Source organism: Lissotriton vulgaris, chromosome 6 (assembly GCF_964263255.1).
Source record: "Lissotriton vulgaris chromosome 6, aLisVul1.2, whole genome shotgun sequence".
NCBI lineage: Eukaryota > Metazoa > Chordata > Amphibia > Caudata > Salamandridae > Lissotriton > Lissotriton vulgaris.
This window is the reverse complement of record NC_141694.1, coordinates 873324447-873340913: the sequence shown is the minus strand read 5'-3', so window position 1 is coordinate 873340913 and position 16467 is coordinate 873324447. Positions and strand designations below refer to the sequence as shown.

The following is a 16467-nucleotide window of genomic DNA, read 5'->3' as shown; positions in this document are numbered from 1 at the left end:
ACAACGGACAGAGGGTGAAAATTACGGACTGTCCGTGAAATTTACGGACGGTTGGTCACCCTACTGTGGTCAGACATCATTACTGTCCCCCAACTAAAGGCTGCGACGTACACATTTTAAGTTCCTACCCCGCCTCTGCCACACCCCTACACACATGTTTAACATTGGGCTTGCTGCTGATGCACTTTGCTTGTGTTGTGCCTCTCCACAGGCCACGTTCCTACATTAGGCGTGCCCAGATGTGGCTAGGTTTTGGGAGGAGACCTTCTCTATTACACAAGACTTCAGTCGTTGTCGTATCCTGATAGTAACCCACTCAGAGACGGGTGAGTCTCTTTATGTTTATTTATTTCTTTGCTCTGAGCTGTGCCCACATGCACATCCGTGCCCTCCGCCCTCGAGTCCAATCGTGCCCGCCCCACTTGCTGACCGAAAGTGGTGTCCGGTCTCTGTCCCCTCCCCTGGGTTGAGTGCAGGGTCCTAGTGCCCCTGACTCAGGTCACTACACCGGTCATGCTCTAATTTAGCCCTCCTGGTGGCCCCCCTGGGATACGTCAAGGATGTCCCTACGACTCCCGCCGCATGGCTGCCTCTTGGCTAAAAGACAAGTGGTCATTCACTGGGGCGGACGTTCTCCCCCTCTGTGACTGCTTGGCTGTGAGATGTGGCGTGTTGTCAGGAACAACAACTGAGACACCATGACCCCGCAATAGCACCATAAGGCTATTTGGGAACCATCTTCACATAGCATACATGCCAATAGACCCGATTCAGGCGGGAGACTACCAATTTTACAAGCCAAAACTGGCTTTATTTTAGCTGCCTCTCACCTGAAATTGCATTTTCTACAATAGAAGTCAATGGGAATTTTTATTCTCCGGATTTTTTTACTTTAAATCTCCCACGTCCCTGTCCTAAAATGTTAGCATGTATTCATACATGCGCTGCAGGGACACACCCTGTCTTCCTCACAGCGAACTAAACTCGAGGTCAGCAAGCTGTGCCCTGCCATGACACGTTCTCTAGATTTCATGACACAAGGCCACAGCCGCCCACCCTACCTTACCCATTCCGATATTTTTTTTGATCTCTGGCTGGGTCAGCTTAGTGCACTGCTGAGGATTTCGGCCCATTTGGCTCTTGTGGGTTACTTGGCGAACATGTGAGGTTTGAACTGTCTTGCTGCAGCTGCTACTATTAACATAGTGGAAAAAAGCACTGTGGTGATACGTTCACGGTGAGCATCATCACACACGGTGGAATGTGTGTGTGTGTTTTAACGAAAAAAAAAAATTTCTCCCAATATGCTACATTAATTTTAACAACCTAGGTCGTAGTATTTATTATATTACACCCACAGAAGAGTATACTGTTAGAACAAGAAATCACATCTTAGAACGATTTTCAAAAGGAACTTTTTTTCAAATAGCCAATTCTACTGAACATTTGTTGATTTTGAGGGCTATGGATAAAAGGCATTACAATGAAACCATAGTGCTCTCTTAATTACACTTAGCTGGGCAGGCATACAACCACACATTAGGTGGAAGATTCTAACTCTACCGCTCATCCAGGGTGGTATTGGTGCACCCGATATGACGCTCTATGGCGCACCCGATATGACGCTCTATGGGTTGTGCTCCCTAGCGCGGTATTTACATTATTGGCTTTGCCCAGTGCCCTTCCAACCTCACGTGGCGGCAGAGGTGGACTGAGTGGCACCCTGGTGAACACTGGTGAATGCATGAGAGGGGCATGGGATGGCTTGCGGAAGTGCACTAAATTACCTTACCGATATGCCCCTTCTATTCCACTTGGACGTAATCCCAGGCTGCCATTTTTGATGGACGTGGGTGCCAGAATGTGCACCCAAGAGCGGGGCTTTGTGGTTTTCCCTGATTTCTATCCAGAGGATCAATTGTTGCCCCCCTTTGCCCTGTCTGACACTGAGTGCCCCACTGCTGTGGAGGTGCCTCTGTACCGCCAGGTCCGTGCCACCTGTTGCACGGCTTTATATCACGCATTTCCTATACCTCCTTCATCACTTCCAGACCTGGAGCATATATTGACTAATCCTTCACCACACAAGCTAGTCATTAGTCTTCATGCAGGGATCCTCACCAGTTGTCACGCCGGCAGCTTGCCCGGCTTGGATGTCGGACACAGCCCCCCCCACCTCACTGATCCCCACTGGATATACTGCTGTGGTCAGACATCATTACTGTTCCCCAACTAAAGGCTGCGACGTATACATTTTAAGTTCCTACCCCACCTCTGCCACACCCCTACACACATGTTTAACATTGGGCTTGCTGCTGATGCACTTTGCTTGTGTTGTGCCTCTCCACAGGCCACGTTCCTACATTAGGCGTGCCCAGATGTGGCTAGGTTTTGGGAGGAGACCTTCTCTATTACACAAGACTTCAGTCGTTGTCGTATCCTGATAGTAACCCACTCAGAGACGGGTGAGTCTCTTTATGTTTATTTATTTCTTTGCTCTGAGCTGTGCCCACATGCACATCCGTGCCCTCCGCCCTCGAGTCCAATCGTGCCCGCCCCACTTGCTGACCGAAAGTGGTGTCCGGTCTCTGTCCCCTCCCCTGGGTTGAGTGCAGGGTCCTAGCGCCCCTGAGTCAGGTCACTACACCGGTCATGCTCTAATTTAGCCCTCCTGGTGGCCCCCCTGGGATACGTCAAGGATGTCCCTACGACTCCCGCCGCATGGCTGCCTCTTGGCTAAAAGACAAGTGGTCATTCACTGGGGCGGACGTTCTCCCCCTCTGTGACTGCTTGGCTGTGAGATGTGGCGTGTTGTCAGGAACAACAACTGAGACACCATGACCCCGCAATACCAACATAAGGCTATTTGGGAACCATCTTCACATAGCATACATGCCAATAGACCCGATTCAGGCGGGAGACTACCAATTTTACAAGCCAAAACTGGCTTTATTTTAGCTGCCTCCAACCTGAAATTGCATTTTCTACAATAGAAAGTCAATGGGAATTTTCATTCTCCGGATTTTTTACTTTAAATCTCCCACGTCCCTGTCCTAAAATGTTAGCATGTATGCATACATGCTCTTCAGGGACACACCCTGTATTTCTCACAGCAAACTAAACTCGAGGTCAGCAAGCTGTGCCCAGCCATGACACATTCTCTAGATTTCATGACACAAGGCCACAGCCGCCCACCCTACCTTACCCATTCCGATATTTTCTATCTCTGGCTGGGTCAGCTTAGTGCACTGCTGAGGATTTCGGCCCATTTGGCTCTTGTGGGTTACTTGGCGAACATGTGAGGTTTGAACTGCAGCTGCTACTGTACTTATGTATTGTGCTCATCCCCTCCACCCCATTCTTCCTTCCTTCCCCATGTCCCCTCTCACTTCCTCTCCTTAAAAACGGTTTTGAACTTGTGACAATTGTCATTTGTTATCTCTATAAATGCCAATACAAATTAGATTTAAAAAAAGTCATAATAATATTGCTCACTTTGCCGAACTTGGAAGGATAGAAATCTACATGAATATGGCGCTGATGCCACAAGAAGGAAGCATGGAGAGCATCCTGATGTCACAAGAGTGCAGTTTGGAGCAGGCAATGTAAGAATGACTTGTGCGCGGCTGTAACAACAATAATGTATGGAGTGAAGGCTGATGTCACAAGATGAAAATTTGGAGAATGGACTGAAGTCAAAACATGGAAGTTTGCAACGGGCGCTGTAAGTATGAAATAGTCCCAAGAAGAACGTTCAGCTCTCTCCGTGCTCTGGTGCATTTTGTGCTGCCTAGGGTTAACAGCAGCCCCCTTTGCACTGTACTGCAAGGGTTCCTGCGTTGTGGTCCGGATAGTTTTAGTGAGGGAGTGGTATACCTTTCTGCACAAAAACAATCCTTTGAGGCTTTTACTAATTTGTTTGTGTGCTGTAGAAATTCCTTTATTTCTCCTCTTTACACCAGCCTCAGGCAGGTGCGCCATTTTGGTGCAAACCCACTTCTACATCACTTTGTAAATATGGGTTTGCATAAACATCCATGGGTGGGTGCATGTAACACCCATGCACCACAGACAGAACACCTACTATGCCCTGCTTTGCGTTACTTTTTCTTTCAAAGCCTCACAAATCGAGGTATACTTGGCTTGGGATTTTGCATCGGGGATGCTTCATAAAAGTGAAGCAACCTGACACAAAATCTTTGTAAATCTGGGCTTTAGAATGTCCATTGCAATTCCCAAAAATATACCCAGATACTTATTTCAAAAGCTGGAGGGTCTCACCTTCCTCTTAAAAAGTTTACAAAAGTGCTAGATGCGCATAGTGCGCTATAAACAGGGCCGCTGGAATTATGAAATTGTGAGGACACAGTGTTTTCCGCATAATCATGGATTAGCTGTATTTGCCACATGATCCGTCATCTGCTGCATAATCTGCAGATTAAAAAAATAGCTTCTAGCTCACGCAGGTCCACGGTTACTGAAAATGCAGCATCACATGTTGCTGCACAGTGGAAGACCCTTTGCAAAAATTGACTGGTCACCTTTCTGTTGCTGTATTTGGGTGTTAAACTGGTACTAATGAGGTGCAACCTATGCCCAGACAGTGCTAACAAGTGTAAATATGAGAAAAAAATGAAGCAATACTATAAAAAAATGTACCGCAATAAGCCACATAATTTGGCTTTTCTTTTTGCATAGTTTAAACAACTCTGCCGCACAATTTGGCCCTCCCCTGCCACATAGTTCCAGTGGCGCTAGCTATAAATTAAGAAGACAGTTCGGTGGGACGAGCAACTAGCCAAGATGTGAGTGCAACCTTCTCGTACATACTTAAGTCCACTACAGGATAATTCAAGGGTCGATGCGTCGGAACACCCCTGCTCCAGCCATGGAACACCTCCCTGATGCAAAGTACCACAAGGAAGCAATTTGCGCTGCCTAGCATCACTCCAGATTTATGAAGCCACACAGGGCCACACAAGGTGGCTTTACTTTGCTTGATAAATCTCATTTAGGTTTTGCGTCGCCCATAGCTGCTTTGCTTGGCCCAAGCGTGACACAAAACTGATAAATCTGGCCCCTAGTATCGAAATCCAGGAGTCGATTAAGCAGCAATCTCGGTGTTATCAGAGTGGAGGGAGAGAACACAACCTTACAGTAATTCAGAAAATTGTCGTAAATATAAACCAACGCGAAAAGTAGTTAATGCACATTCGAAATTCCTTCCAGTTATGCATGCATGTGAAGCAAAGGTTTAAAAATGGAACAATGTTGCAAATATTGAAAATACAAACTGGATGTATTTGATTGCAAACTTTCTGACAACAGTAAAGTTAAATGTGAAGGTCGGAGCCTTTTTACAGAACATTGCATGGGTGCATGGCAGTTGTGCACTGACATTTGCACCAAACATTCAGTGCAGAATGAACAGTTGAATCTACCAATTGGTGCAAACAATTTGCATGTGATGGTGGTGGGAACATTAATTTTTCGGGACCTGCCTGTTCACTTTTTGCTTCTGCTCTGGTCTGTCAGTTAAAAGATGAATGCAAAATTGGGCTGCAGTTGTCACTTCTTTAGGTAAAGTGAACACTATTGTTGAACACTAGGTAAGTATTTTTTAATCTAGTCCACCAACTTTTTTGAAAATATTTCAAGTACCCAAATCTAGTCCTTCCCTTTACAGTCAATGTACTTACCAAACCACAGTCACAGCAGATTAGCCAAAATCAGAAGGATAGGTGTTAAAATGTTTGACTAACACTTACGCTTATAAGGATAATGCATTTTTATAGTGCTCAGAAGAAACTGACTAGCATCTGGGAGCTTAAATAATAACTGTTATTATTACAGGTACTAATTTAATCTAACTCTCTGATTTTGGCGTATTCACAGATTTTCCTATAGCAGTAGAGCTGAGAATGTGTCAAAATGCCACGGCTCCCCAGGTGAGGCGCAACAAGGAGAAATATCTTTGGGCCATATTATCAAGACTCGGCGATTAAATTATCGCCGCTTTATCGGCAGGAAACTGCCGCTAAAGTGAGGATTAGGGGCTTGATAATATGCCCTTGTGAATTCCCATAGAAACCCAGGTTAGATGTATAACCTGGGTTTCTATTGGAATTCTATAGAGCATATTATCAAGCCCCTTATCGCCACTTTAGCGGCAGTTTCCTGCCGATAAATTGGCGATAATTTTATCGCCGAGTCTTGATAATCTGCCCCTTTATTTCTCCTTGTTTTTTCCACTTTCTACGTGTGCTGCATTGTGCAGCGCACAAAGAAAGAGGAAAATGCCTCTGAGGATTGTTTTTGTACAGGAAGGTGTCCCTTCCCCGCACAAAAACAATCCTGCCTACAACGCTGGTTGATCATGATGCAGGGTGCCTGCATTGGCGCTAGGCTGCAAAATGTGCGTCAGCACTATTAAACGGATAGGAATGCGCCATATAGTGCTATATGCAACACATTCCAGTCCTTTCCCTTTAACACAGTGGAGCAAGGTGGCTTGCTACATCACACTGCCTGTAAACATCCTAAATATGGACCCTGGATTTTTATGGGAGGCACACTTCTCTCTGGTTTTCTCCTGTCAATGTGTAATCTGTGCAGTTTAGAGGTTTTCCCTCGTTTTGGAGATTTTTCTTAGTATAACGAGTAATATGTGGCTCGAAGGATTGGCGACGAGCTGGAAAACCAGGGACCTGATCTAACCTTGACCCCTTGCACTTATCTATTGAAGCATTTTAAGCGAATCCTAATTGTCTTTTGTTCCCAAAATGACAGGCTGCCTGCTGAAATTTATGAACAAGCATATTGCGCCATCTAGTGCTAACAAATGTGAACTGCAGTGTGTGTCTGTGCCCACGACAATACCGGGCCTCAATATCTCTTCTAACTTTGGTCCCACAGAGAGAGTGCTTTAAATGGGAAAGAAAACGTGCAGGTACTCTTACATTTGAGCAGTTCTGCAAAGCGTTTGTTTTTTCCTACCATGTACAAAAGAATGCAGGGGCATATTACCAAGCAATAGCGATAATTATCGCTATTGCTTGGTTAGAGACAAAAATTTACAGCTGAGCTGCGGCGATTTTTATCGCAGATAAACCTTGGTATTACCTTGGTATTACCAAGGTTTATCACAAATGCGATAAAAATTGGCCGCAATGCATGAATATCGCTGAAAAGCCAGCGATATTCATGCATTACCGAGCTAATACTCTTAGCCATGTTATCCACCTCCCATTGGATAACATGGCTAAGAACTGCTCAGGGCAGGTGTTAGCTTTTGGAGATATTCGCGCTTAGCGCGAATATCTCCAAAAGTTGGTAATAGGAGATAGCGATGTTAGCGATGTTTCCAGTCGCTAACATCTTGGCACGCCCACTTTGCATGTCATTAGTGATAAATATCACTGACATGCAAAGTGGGGCCCAAGATGGTCGCTATCTCCTACTAGCTGTCGCTAACTGGTGTTAGCGACAGCTAGGTAATGGGGAGATATCTTTATCTCCTCTTTCTTGGCTTTTAAAGCCAAAAAAGCGGAGATAAAACCCCTTGATAATATGCCCCGCAGTTATTATTTTTGTATTTTCTTACCAATGCAGATTGTCTTTGACCCTCTCAAACACAGAAGTCATACGAATTTTCCGATTGTACACAGCATAGATACTCTGGGCAATTTTAGAAAGAAACCTGGATATGATAGGCCTAACCCTTTTGGTTTCCATTCCTTAGGTTACACCTTCCATCTGTAAATCATTTTTTTTCTCTATGTTGCTTTCTCCACTTTTTCAATAGAAAACTTCAAAACTGATGTCACTGAACCAACCCACATGAAAGGGAACATTTTCAATCTGGTCTTCACCACAATGCAAACTACACCACTGTCTTAGTTGTCATGTACAGCACCTACCTACCGTGGTCAATCAAGACCCTCCACAGCTCCTCCAATGGGTGCACAAGGTACTTGACCTGCGCATTTAGTAAGTGAAGTGACTACAGGGAACCAGAGTGGTGTGATAAAGGACTTAAATGAATGGCTGAGATTAATGTAATGGTATGAGTTGAGCTAGCATGTGTCATTGCAAAATGATTGAGATGAACAACAGGGGCAGGAGGCGCCGGGGTAAGCAAGGCATGCACAGGGCAGGGCAGATAAGCCTTGCACTGGCTGGGTCAGGTGAGAACTGAGGGCCTGATTTACAAGAAACGAACTGATCGGTATCAATGCGTGAGTTTCCTTGCACCTGCACCAAATGTCCTTGCTATACAATGAATGCGTTCCACGGCAAAAGGGCTCCATGGCAAGGAGTTAACAGATGCATCAGAAATTCTTACACATCTGTTGGTGCAAAAGTGACGCATTGCTGGGTTGGTCGTTAAACTCCAGCACTGCGTCAGAATACATGGTGAGTCCCATTGTAAAAACCCTGTGTCAATCCTTTTATTTGGCATGAGCCTGCGTAAAGGTTCTGACGCATTGAAGTCATAGAGTGATGCAGTGAAATATTGTAAATTTCACTGCTCCACTTCTACCTGGCTTTTTTTGCTTGGGAATGCCAAACCGTGAATACATTATACCTGGTGTATGTATAATGTGATGCAGTTCTCTACGAACTGATGCATTAGACCCAATGCATCAGTTTGTAGAAAGAGCAGTGCGAAGCAGTGATTGCGCCACCGCTGCTTAAAAACAGTGACGCAGTAGTGGTGCAAGGGGCTTGTAAATAGGCCCCTGACTGATGTGATGAAGGAGGGGCCAGTGAAGATAGGTTAGTGCAGAGTGGAAGCACATCTAGCATGGTATAAGCATGGGTTGGCAATGCAAATTCAGGGTGGGCGAGTCGAGAACAGGTGAGAACATGGTGGTGCAGATGATTACCGGTTGAGTGAAGCACGTAATCTGGATCCGTGGATGCGTCAAGCCCAGCTTGCATAAGGGGGAGGACGTGGTCCATCGGCATAAACGCCCAACGCTGTTGCTGTGAACCAGGGTTCAAGCCTCAAGGTTGCGTCCACATCCTGTGATTCTGGGCAAATCACTTAATCTCCCCGTGCCTGAATGTGTAATGTAAATACGGTGCTCATGTAAAGCGCTCCAATACCTTTGGGTCGAGTTCGGGCTATATAAAATATGTAAAAAAAAAATGCAAAATATGTGCAAGGCACGTTAGGGCTAGTGGGCACAAGAAAGGTTAGGAGACCATAGGATGTTTTAAGCATTTGAATAGGGTGCAGCAGGCCTCCTGGGGTTCGACCAATGCACAGAGATGTTAGTAACATTTTCTGCATTGAGATGTCCTCTAAAACATCACTAAAGATAATACATGCATAGACACTGGGAAAAGTACATCTTCGTTTTAGAAAAGGGTCTCATATGGAAGGGGCATAAAACAATGAAGGTGCCACCCCTGATTTTTCCAAAACAAGGGACTACCAGCAAAAGATTTTATGCGCAGTCTGACTTCCTCCTTCCTCAGACAACGAGGGAGACTTTGACTGTAATACTGGCCCACTTTCTAAAGATTGTATTGCTTTTCACTAAATTTAAGTAAAGCTTTATTTCTCAGCAATTTAAAAAATAAGCAATCTCATCTCTGTGTATTGCTAGCTCAGATTAAAAAAACATTAGAGGGGCTATCCAGTGAATACTGTTACAATATATATCAAAACCCCACTTGACATTATAAAGCAGTCTATAATACCTGTTTTTTAGAGATAATCGCCCAGGCTAAAAAAAACATGGGGCATATTAGCAAGGGCTTTATCGCCACTTTAGCTGCACTTTTTGCTGCTAAAGTAGCGATTTTTTTATCGCCCTATTAGCAAGCTGTCGCTAACAGCAGTCAGCGACAGCTTTCAGGCGATAGCTACCGGTTCGGGGCCCGCTTTGCCTGTCAGCCATATTTATCGCTAATGACATGCAAAGTGGGTGTACCCAAACTGTTAGCGACTGAAAGCAATTGCTAACACAGCTATCGCCAATTAACAACGCAGGCTGTGTGATAAAAAAAGACACGCTAAGCGCGATTATCGCCAGAATCTAACGCCTGCTCAAGACATTACTTACCTGTGTTATCAATGGGGTGGATTGTCATGTTAGGTCCCCATTGGCGTTAATGCATGAATATCACTGGATTTCCAGCATTATTCACACATTTAGCCGCTATCGCTGGATATTTTATCGCATTAGAGATAAACATTGCTAATAGGGTGTTATCTCTGCGATAATATCCGACGATAGGCGGCGATAAAAAAAAACGCGCTAAGCGCGTTTTGCGGTAAATACCGCATGTCCTTGCTAATATGCCCCAATGTTTTTATTCTCTATACTGAAGAGTACATTTAAGTTTTGAGATCATTATATTTTCAAAAATAGGGCAACATCATCCCTAATGCCTAATCACAGGGTGTAAGGGCAAACTGCTCAAGATCACCTATGGTGCAAGAGACTCAGTTAAGATAAAATATTTTACAAGGGTTTAAGGAAGTGTCTTAACAAAAAAAGAATGGTAGGAGGTAACAACTGGACACAATCACCCTAGACATAAGGATCAAAGTCAGTGTGATTTTTGTGGGTGAGCAATATTTTAAGACCACTCTTTTCCAAGCCACTCAATTTCACTGTGTTTTTTGCCCCTCTCCTTCAACCTCTAAAAATCAACGAGATTTTATGCAACACCTCTTACTCATTGCCTAGGAAGTCGATTTATTATACACTGAAATGAAATGAAATGAGGATTTATAGAGCGCGATAGCTGCCCTGGGGCCTCAGGTATCCATGCTTGACCAACTCCCAACCTCTTGCTTGCTCCTCTGCAGTATTGACTTTCTACCTGCTCTCCAATGCATGGTGAAGCTTTATCTTGTGTTCTGTGAGGCATCTGCCTCCCACCCTCTGTCTGGCAAACCCAGCAGGATTGATTTGTGCCACCAATACTGCCTCTGGCTCCCACAGACATGGCTGGGATCTATGAAGTGGTTGTGAGCCGTTTCTCCAGACTAAATACAATGATTCAAATATACTCACCCACCACGTAAAAAACTCACACACATTCACAACCACTCACTCACAATTTGATTCAGATAATTAGCTTGTACATTTACCTTATGTCAATAGCCTGAAAACCTGGACTGGGACTGACCCTTATGGACATATGTTGAGCACCCCTTGTCCACAGTAAAATTCTCAAAAGTAGTGCATTGTGTGCACACAAGTAAAAGCTCACAACAATGAAATAAGGTTGCATATTACCAAGCTGATGATGGAGTTAATTTTTTAATGGACCAGGGATGTAGCTTCTATTGGTGCAACAGGTGCAGTGAACCGTGCCCCAGAGGCCTATTGGGCCCACTGATCACTAATTATTGCTATAATTCGAACAGCAGCCAGTGGGAGGTGGCTTTCCCATCCTTGCACTATGTCCCACGACACACTGGCTACACTACCTGAATGGAGACCTAAACTGAAGACATTAAACCATAGATCTTAAGGGCATGGGAATTTAATTCCCCATCTTTGTTGGTAGGTGGACCTCATAACATAACATACTCAGCTGCAGACTGCTCGCTGCCCAAAAGAGGCCTTATTGTGCTATTTTTAGATCTTCTGTTGATTAAAATAATTAACCCCACAACTGCAGACTCAATTTAAACCTCAAGGCCGTCTATATTTATCTATGTCCATCTCAGTTCTGGTAGGGAAATATTTAGGGGATGCCCAGGATGCTTTAGTACACTCTGCTTCTTGAAAACCCAATGAATAAGTGGAGCGTCCATGTCACTTAATCAGATAATTACTGCAATTTAGATGATTATGTGTAACTTGTCAAATGGACACAGGTGGGCTGGGACTCGTAGAGGCAGTAGTGTGCATGATGATGGGCTGCCCGCCTGTCTCACAACTGAATGGTGATCAGCCAATGCAAGGCAGTGGATGATACACCACCCACCCCCCTCCTCAGCTATCTGCAGGCAAGTCAGTGGTGTAGCTAGACACTTTGCTGTCCGTGGCGGTCTCATCCTTTGCCGCCCGCATGTAAGAGCAGAGGAAGGGGGGCGCTGCCCCCAAAACTCATGCCACCCAAGCAGGCTGGCTCACCAGGCACCCTTGCTACATCACCGAGGCAAGTCCTGGGAGGTGCACTCTCGGCTTGTGTGTCGCGCTGTAAATTAATAATATTTAATTTTCCCACTTTTCCTGAGACATGGCAGGGGACAGGTCCTGTGTCACACACCTACAGTATGATTGACTGCGAAGGGTCTGATTGGACCCTGCACTTTCAATTACAGATGGTTGATGGGCATCCAAAACACCAGGCAGCCCTAAAGCAATACAAATGAGCCGCTGCTGAATTATACACTTGCCGCTCCGTTCAGTTCCGTTCCGTTCAGGGCTACATTGGCTTGCTCACTCCCTTCTACCAGACTTCTCCTTTTGGCAGCAGTTGAGCAGAGATCTTTCTGTGCACCTGCACAGTCACCCATGCCACCCAACCTGCCCTGCCTGGCTGCCCCCTAAGGCTACCAGTATGCTCCTTGGCCAAGGGAAAGTTGCAGTACTCAAGGGGAAAAAATGAAAACGTGGTGGTTCTTGGTACTAGAGAGTACCGGCCCATTTAAAGCATTGCACTGAGATCAAAGTTATTTATTTAAAATGCGCTGAAGGTGAAGTAGGTGCCTTAAGAATAGAACATGCGCCTCCTAAAGAAGAGCTTTCTGCACCAATGCCGCCAAATGTGGAAGAGAAGGATGACAATGTAACCGTAATCAAGAGATAGGAAGAGGACCATAAAAGTGGTGCAATGCAAAATGATGAGCCCCTGTAGACAAGACAGGAGGGGGAGGCTGCTTCTATATCTCACTGATGTTCATTGAATTTGGACTGAATGGGGGACCCCTGAAGTCAGAGTCTTGGATGAATAGAGTTCCTGTGCATGCCCCTTGAGGCGTGCTGAAGCGGCAGCAGCTGGTTCAAGTGAGGTCACTGCACGCATCCCAGGCGGGTTACACTTAGTGGTCCTCGAGGTCCTCACACAAGATCCTGCCACCGCAGTGATTGGAGAGCCATTGTGGCTCCTTCAAGTTGATAAGTTCTTTGGTCCTTCCTATGGCTGGTGGTGGGGGAGTGTTTCAAGGACCCTGATGCTAATCCTCTGTCATGGTGCTGGTCCATTTGCCTTTCTCCTCTTTTGATTATCCTGACCATGTCATCCTTCTTACTTAGTCCCTGTGACCCCCCCAGGCGCACGGGGTCAGTGTCTCTCCACTGCACACAGGCTATGACCTGGTCAGAACAGCAGAATAACTCACAAATGCCTCTCCTGCTATACTGGGTTGCGGGCTCACTACTACCCAAGGGCTATGACCCTCTCAGCATGGCAATCGCTTCACGGCAGCCACTCATGGCATACAGGGACACTAATCCCTCACTGTACATGGGCGATGATCGGTTCAGCACAGCAACGATTTTAGCTCCCTTCACGGTGGCCTCTCCGGGCACATCCGGGTCACCGCATTTTCCCTACACACAGGCAACAACCCGATCGGTGCAGCAGCCATCTCCTCACACCTCACTAAAGGACTACACTTGACAGGATTCCCCTCTGGACCTCACTCTCTCCAACACTCTCCTCTTCCTCACAGGACACACTGGTCTTGATAGGCAGTCAGGGATGGTGCTCAAGGTTTCAGGGAAGGAAGTCTTGGATTCCTTGGGTGATGTCCTCTCACCCAGCTTGGAGACTAGCAGGCCTTGGCCCCAGCCCTGGTCACAGGCAGAAGTCTTGCAGAGCTTCTCTTCCTCGCACAGCTCGACTGACTGCTTGACAGTTGGCAATGTTTTGGGTCTCAACCTCCCCTTCTTATAGTCCATTTCCAGACAAAAAGATCTGATTTAGAGTCTGAGTCTTTGAATTGTATGCTGGGGATGTGCTTCATTTTGAAATGTCCTCGCCTCTGCCCTGTCAACCTCCAGAAAGCAGTCTGTCACAGCAGGAGTGACTCCAAAGCTGATAGCCCGACAACACAGGCCATGGGAGTGCCTAGGAGTGTACACCTGGATGTCAGCCACAGTGATATATGTATCAAAAGGTTAGCCCAAGCCTGCAGCCCTCCTCTTTATGATTCTCTTATCAGCCCATCTTCTTCCTGAAATGTACCTAGGCCCCTTCCTTGTGACCTCCCTTCGAATCAAAGAGCACACTTTGAAGTGTACAGGAGACCTTGTCTCTGGCTTTCTCCAGTTGTCCCACCAGCTTACAGGAATGCAGCAATACACAAATATGTCTGGGGGAGTCCTCTACCTCCTCATACTTCACCATACAGCCCTGTGTCTCCCAAAATGGAACCCAGAGTCAGCCATGTACACTACTATTCACAGGCACACATTGACCTAGCACAAGTATGCAGAATACATGCACTGCACTTCATACCACAGGCACACAAACACTGAGCACATGCATACACCATACACACATTGCACAGCACTATATCCTTCTGTCCTCCATTCTTTGCAGGAGGTAGAGCTTCCAGTCTGTTTTCTGTCTCCCTCCACAGATTCCGAGGACCGGTTGCATAATCTGGATGTTCATAGAACATTTCGCATGTAATTATCTAGAGATCTGTTTTGTAAGAACAATACTTCATTCGTTATATTTGGGCTTCTAAGGCATGAAAGTTGTTCAACGTCTGTGACACTCAGCCATTGGATCTGTTATGATATCTGCGTATAACATGTGATTCTGTAATCACTGTATAGTCACCTTTCTGTAATTTCTTTCTAATAGGCGACTTGTGATGAATCCAGTTGCCGATAATAAAGAAAAGACATCAGAACTCTATTATTATAAGTTATTACAGTCGAATTCTGATCTCCCAATGCCTGCTGCCAGAGCCCTTATATGGTTGCTGTCTTGAAAAGAGATACAGTCTGAAAATTGAGGCATATCATTTGATTTGTTGTAACCATTTGATGATCATAATGTTTATGCGTTGAAATAAGAAAATATAAGCATGTCAGACCAACCTATTTGCTGTTGTTTAAATGAATTTTCTTTGTAATGTTGTTCCTAACTCCACACTACCACTAATTCAAGTTCATTTAACACTTGTCACCTGGCTAAACGGACACTTGTGGCTGAGTCTAGCGAAGGACCATTTATTAGTTTATCCATTCTCTGGTTCAGACTCTGTCATATAGCTACGCACAAAGATTTTAAGGTATTTGTGGGAAAGGTGATAGTGTGACCATGTATTTTATGGGATAAAGTACCCCCCTGGCCCACATGATAAGAATATTGCAAGTCTCCTCAGAGTTCCATAACCTTATTAAGGAACTCAGCCTTTGGCCTTGTTCCTCTATATGGTTATGGAACTCCTCGCCAACTTGCAATATCCTTATGATGTATGGCAGGGGGTACTTTATTCCTTATATATTAAGTAGCAGCAAGAGTAGATTTGCCAGGTCCCGTTCATGCTCACTCAGGAGGAAATTTCGGGCCATATTTATGATGCAATGTGGTGAAAGAGCGATGCAAGCCATAAGTCATATTTGTTGAGCTAAACAAAGCCACTTTACATGCCTTTGAATGGCTTAAAAAATCTGGAGTAATGTAACGCAGCGCATAGCACTGCATTGCATTGTTATGCACAAGGGAGTTCCATGGGCATGACGTGGGTGTGCCCACACAACTCCCATGGGTTTTGATGCATTTCCAGATTTAGCAAACCTGGTAAACCTGGGAATGCCCCAAAAAGATACACCTTCCCAGGAAATATGTAGCAGCACACATAAAACTAGGAAAAATATCTCTCAGGATTGTTTCTGTGCAGGAAGGTGCCCCCTCCTGCAAAAAAACAATCTTGCCTACAGCAGAGGCACCCTTGCATCATGGTGCAATGGTGCCTGCGTTGGTGGTAGGCTACCAAAACGGAGCCAGCAAAAGGGGAAAGAACAGAAATGCACTTATTTGGATAAATACAGTGCATTTCTGCCCTTTCCGTGTGATGCGGGCAGTGCCGCAAGGTGATTTGCTGCATTGCCCTATGCCACTAGCCTCTTCAAGAGGGTCCTCAGTTTTTTGGGCAGCTTTCAAAAATAACGTTTTGGAGAGGCATTTGCAATACTGCTACTTGGTCATCCCCTCACCCCTTTATGTGGCACTTCCAACTGCTGCTTTGGTGGGGTGTGTTCCATTGATTTTAGTTCTCATATGTTAAGTTCTATTACTCCGAAACCTAGTATTGCTCGTCATAGTCATCAGTTGCCACCTTATCTCCCCATTAAGGGTGTCCACAGGTAGGTGTGCCACCTGGCCAGTATTTTAATAGCCTGACCTGTATTTTTATAGCCATGCCGTTTACAAAATAAGAAATGCTATGCCATTCATTATTTGAAGAAACCCCTTAAATATTATTGGAGAGCTTCCAAAATGATTTCTGAATAATTAATAAAGCAAACT

General features: G+C 45.2%; 1 protein-coding gene across 2 annotated transcripts in view; it reads right to left on the bottom strand.

The window, feature by feature from the left end:
* LOC147708099 (uncharacterized) overlaps positions 1–16467 on the bottom strand; it is a 958668-nt gene that overhangs the window by 631580 nt on the left and 310621 nt on the right. The window lies entirely within an intron of this gene.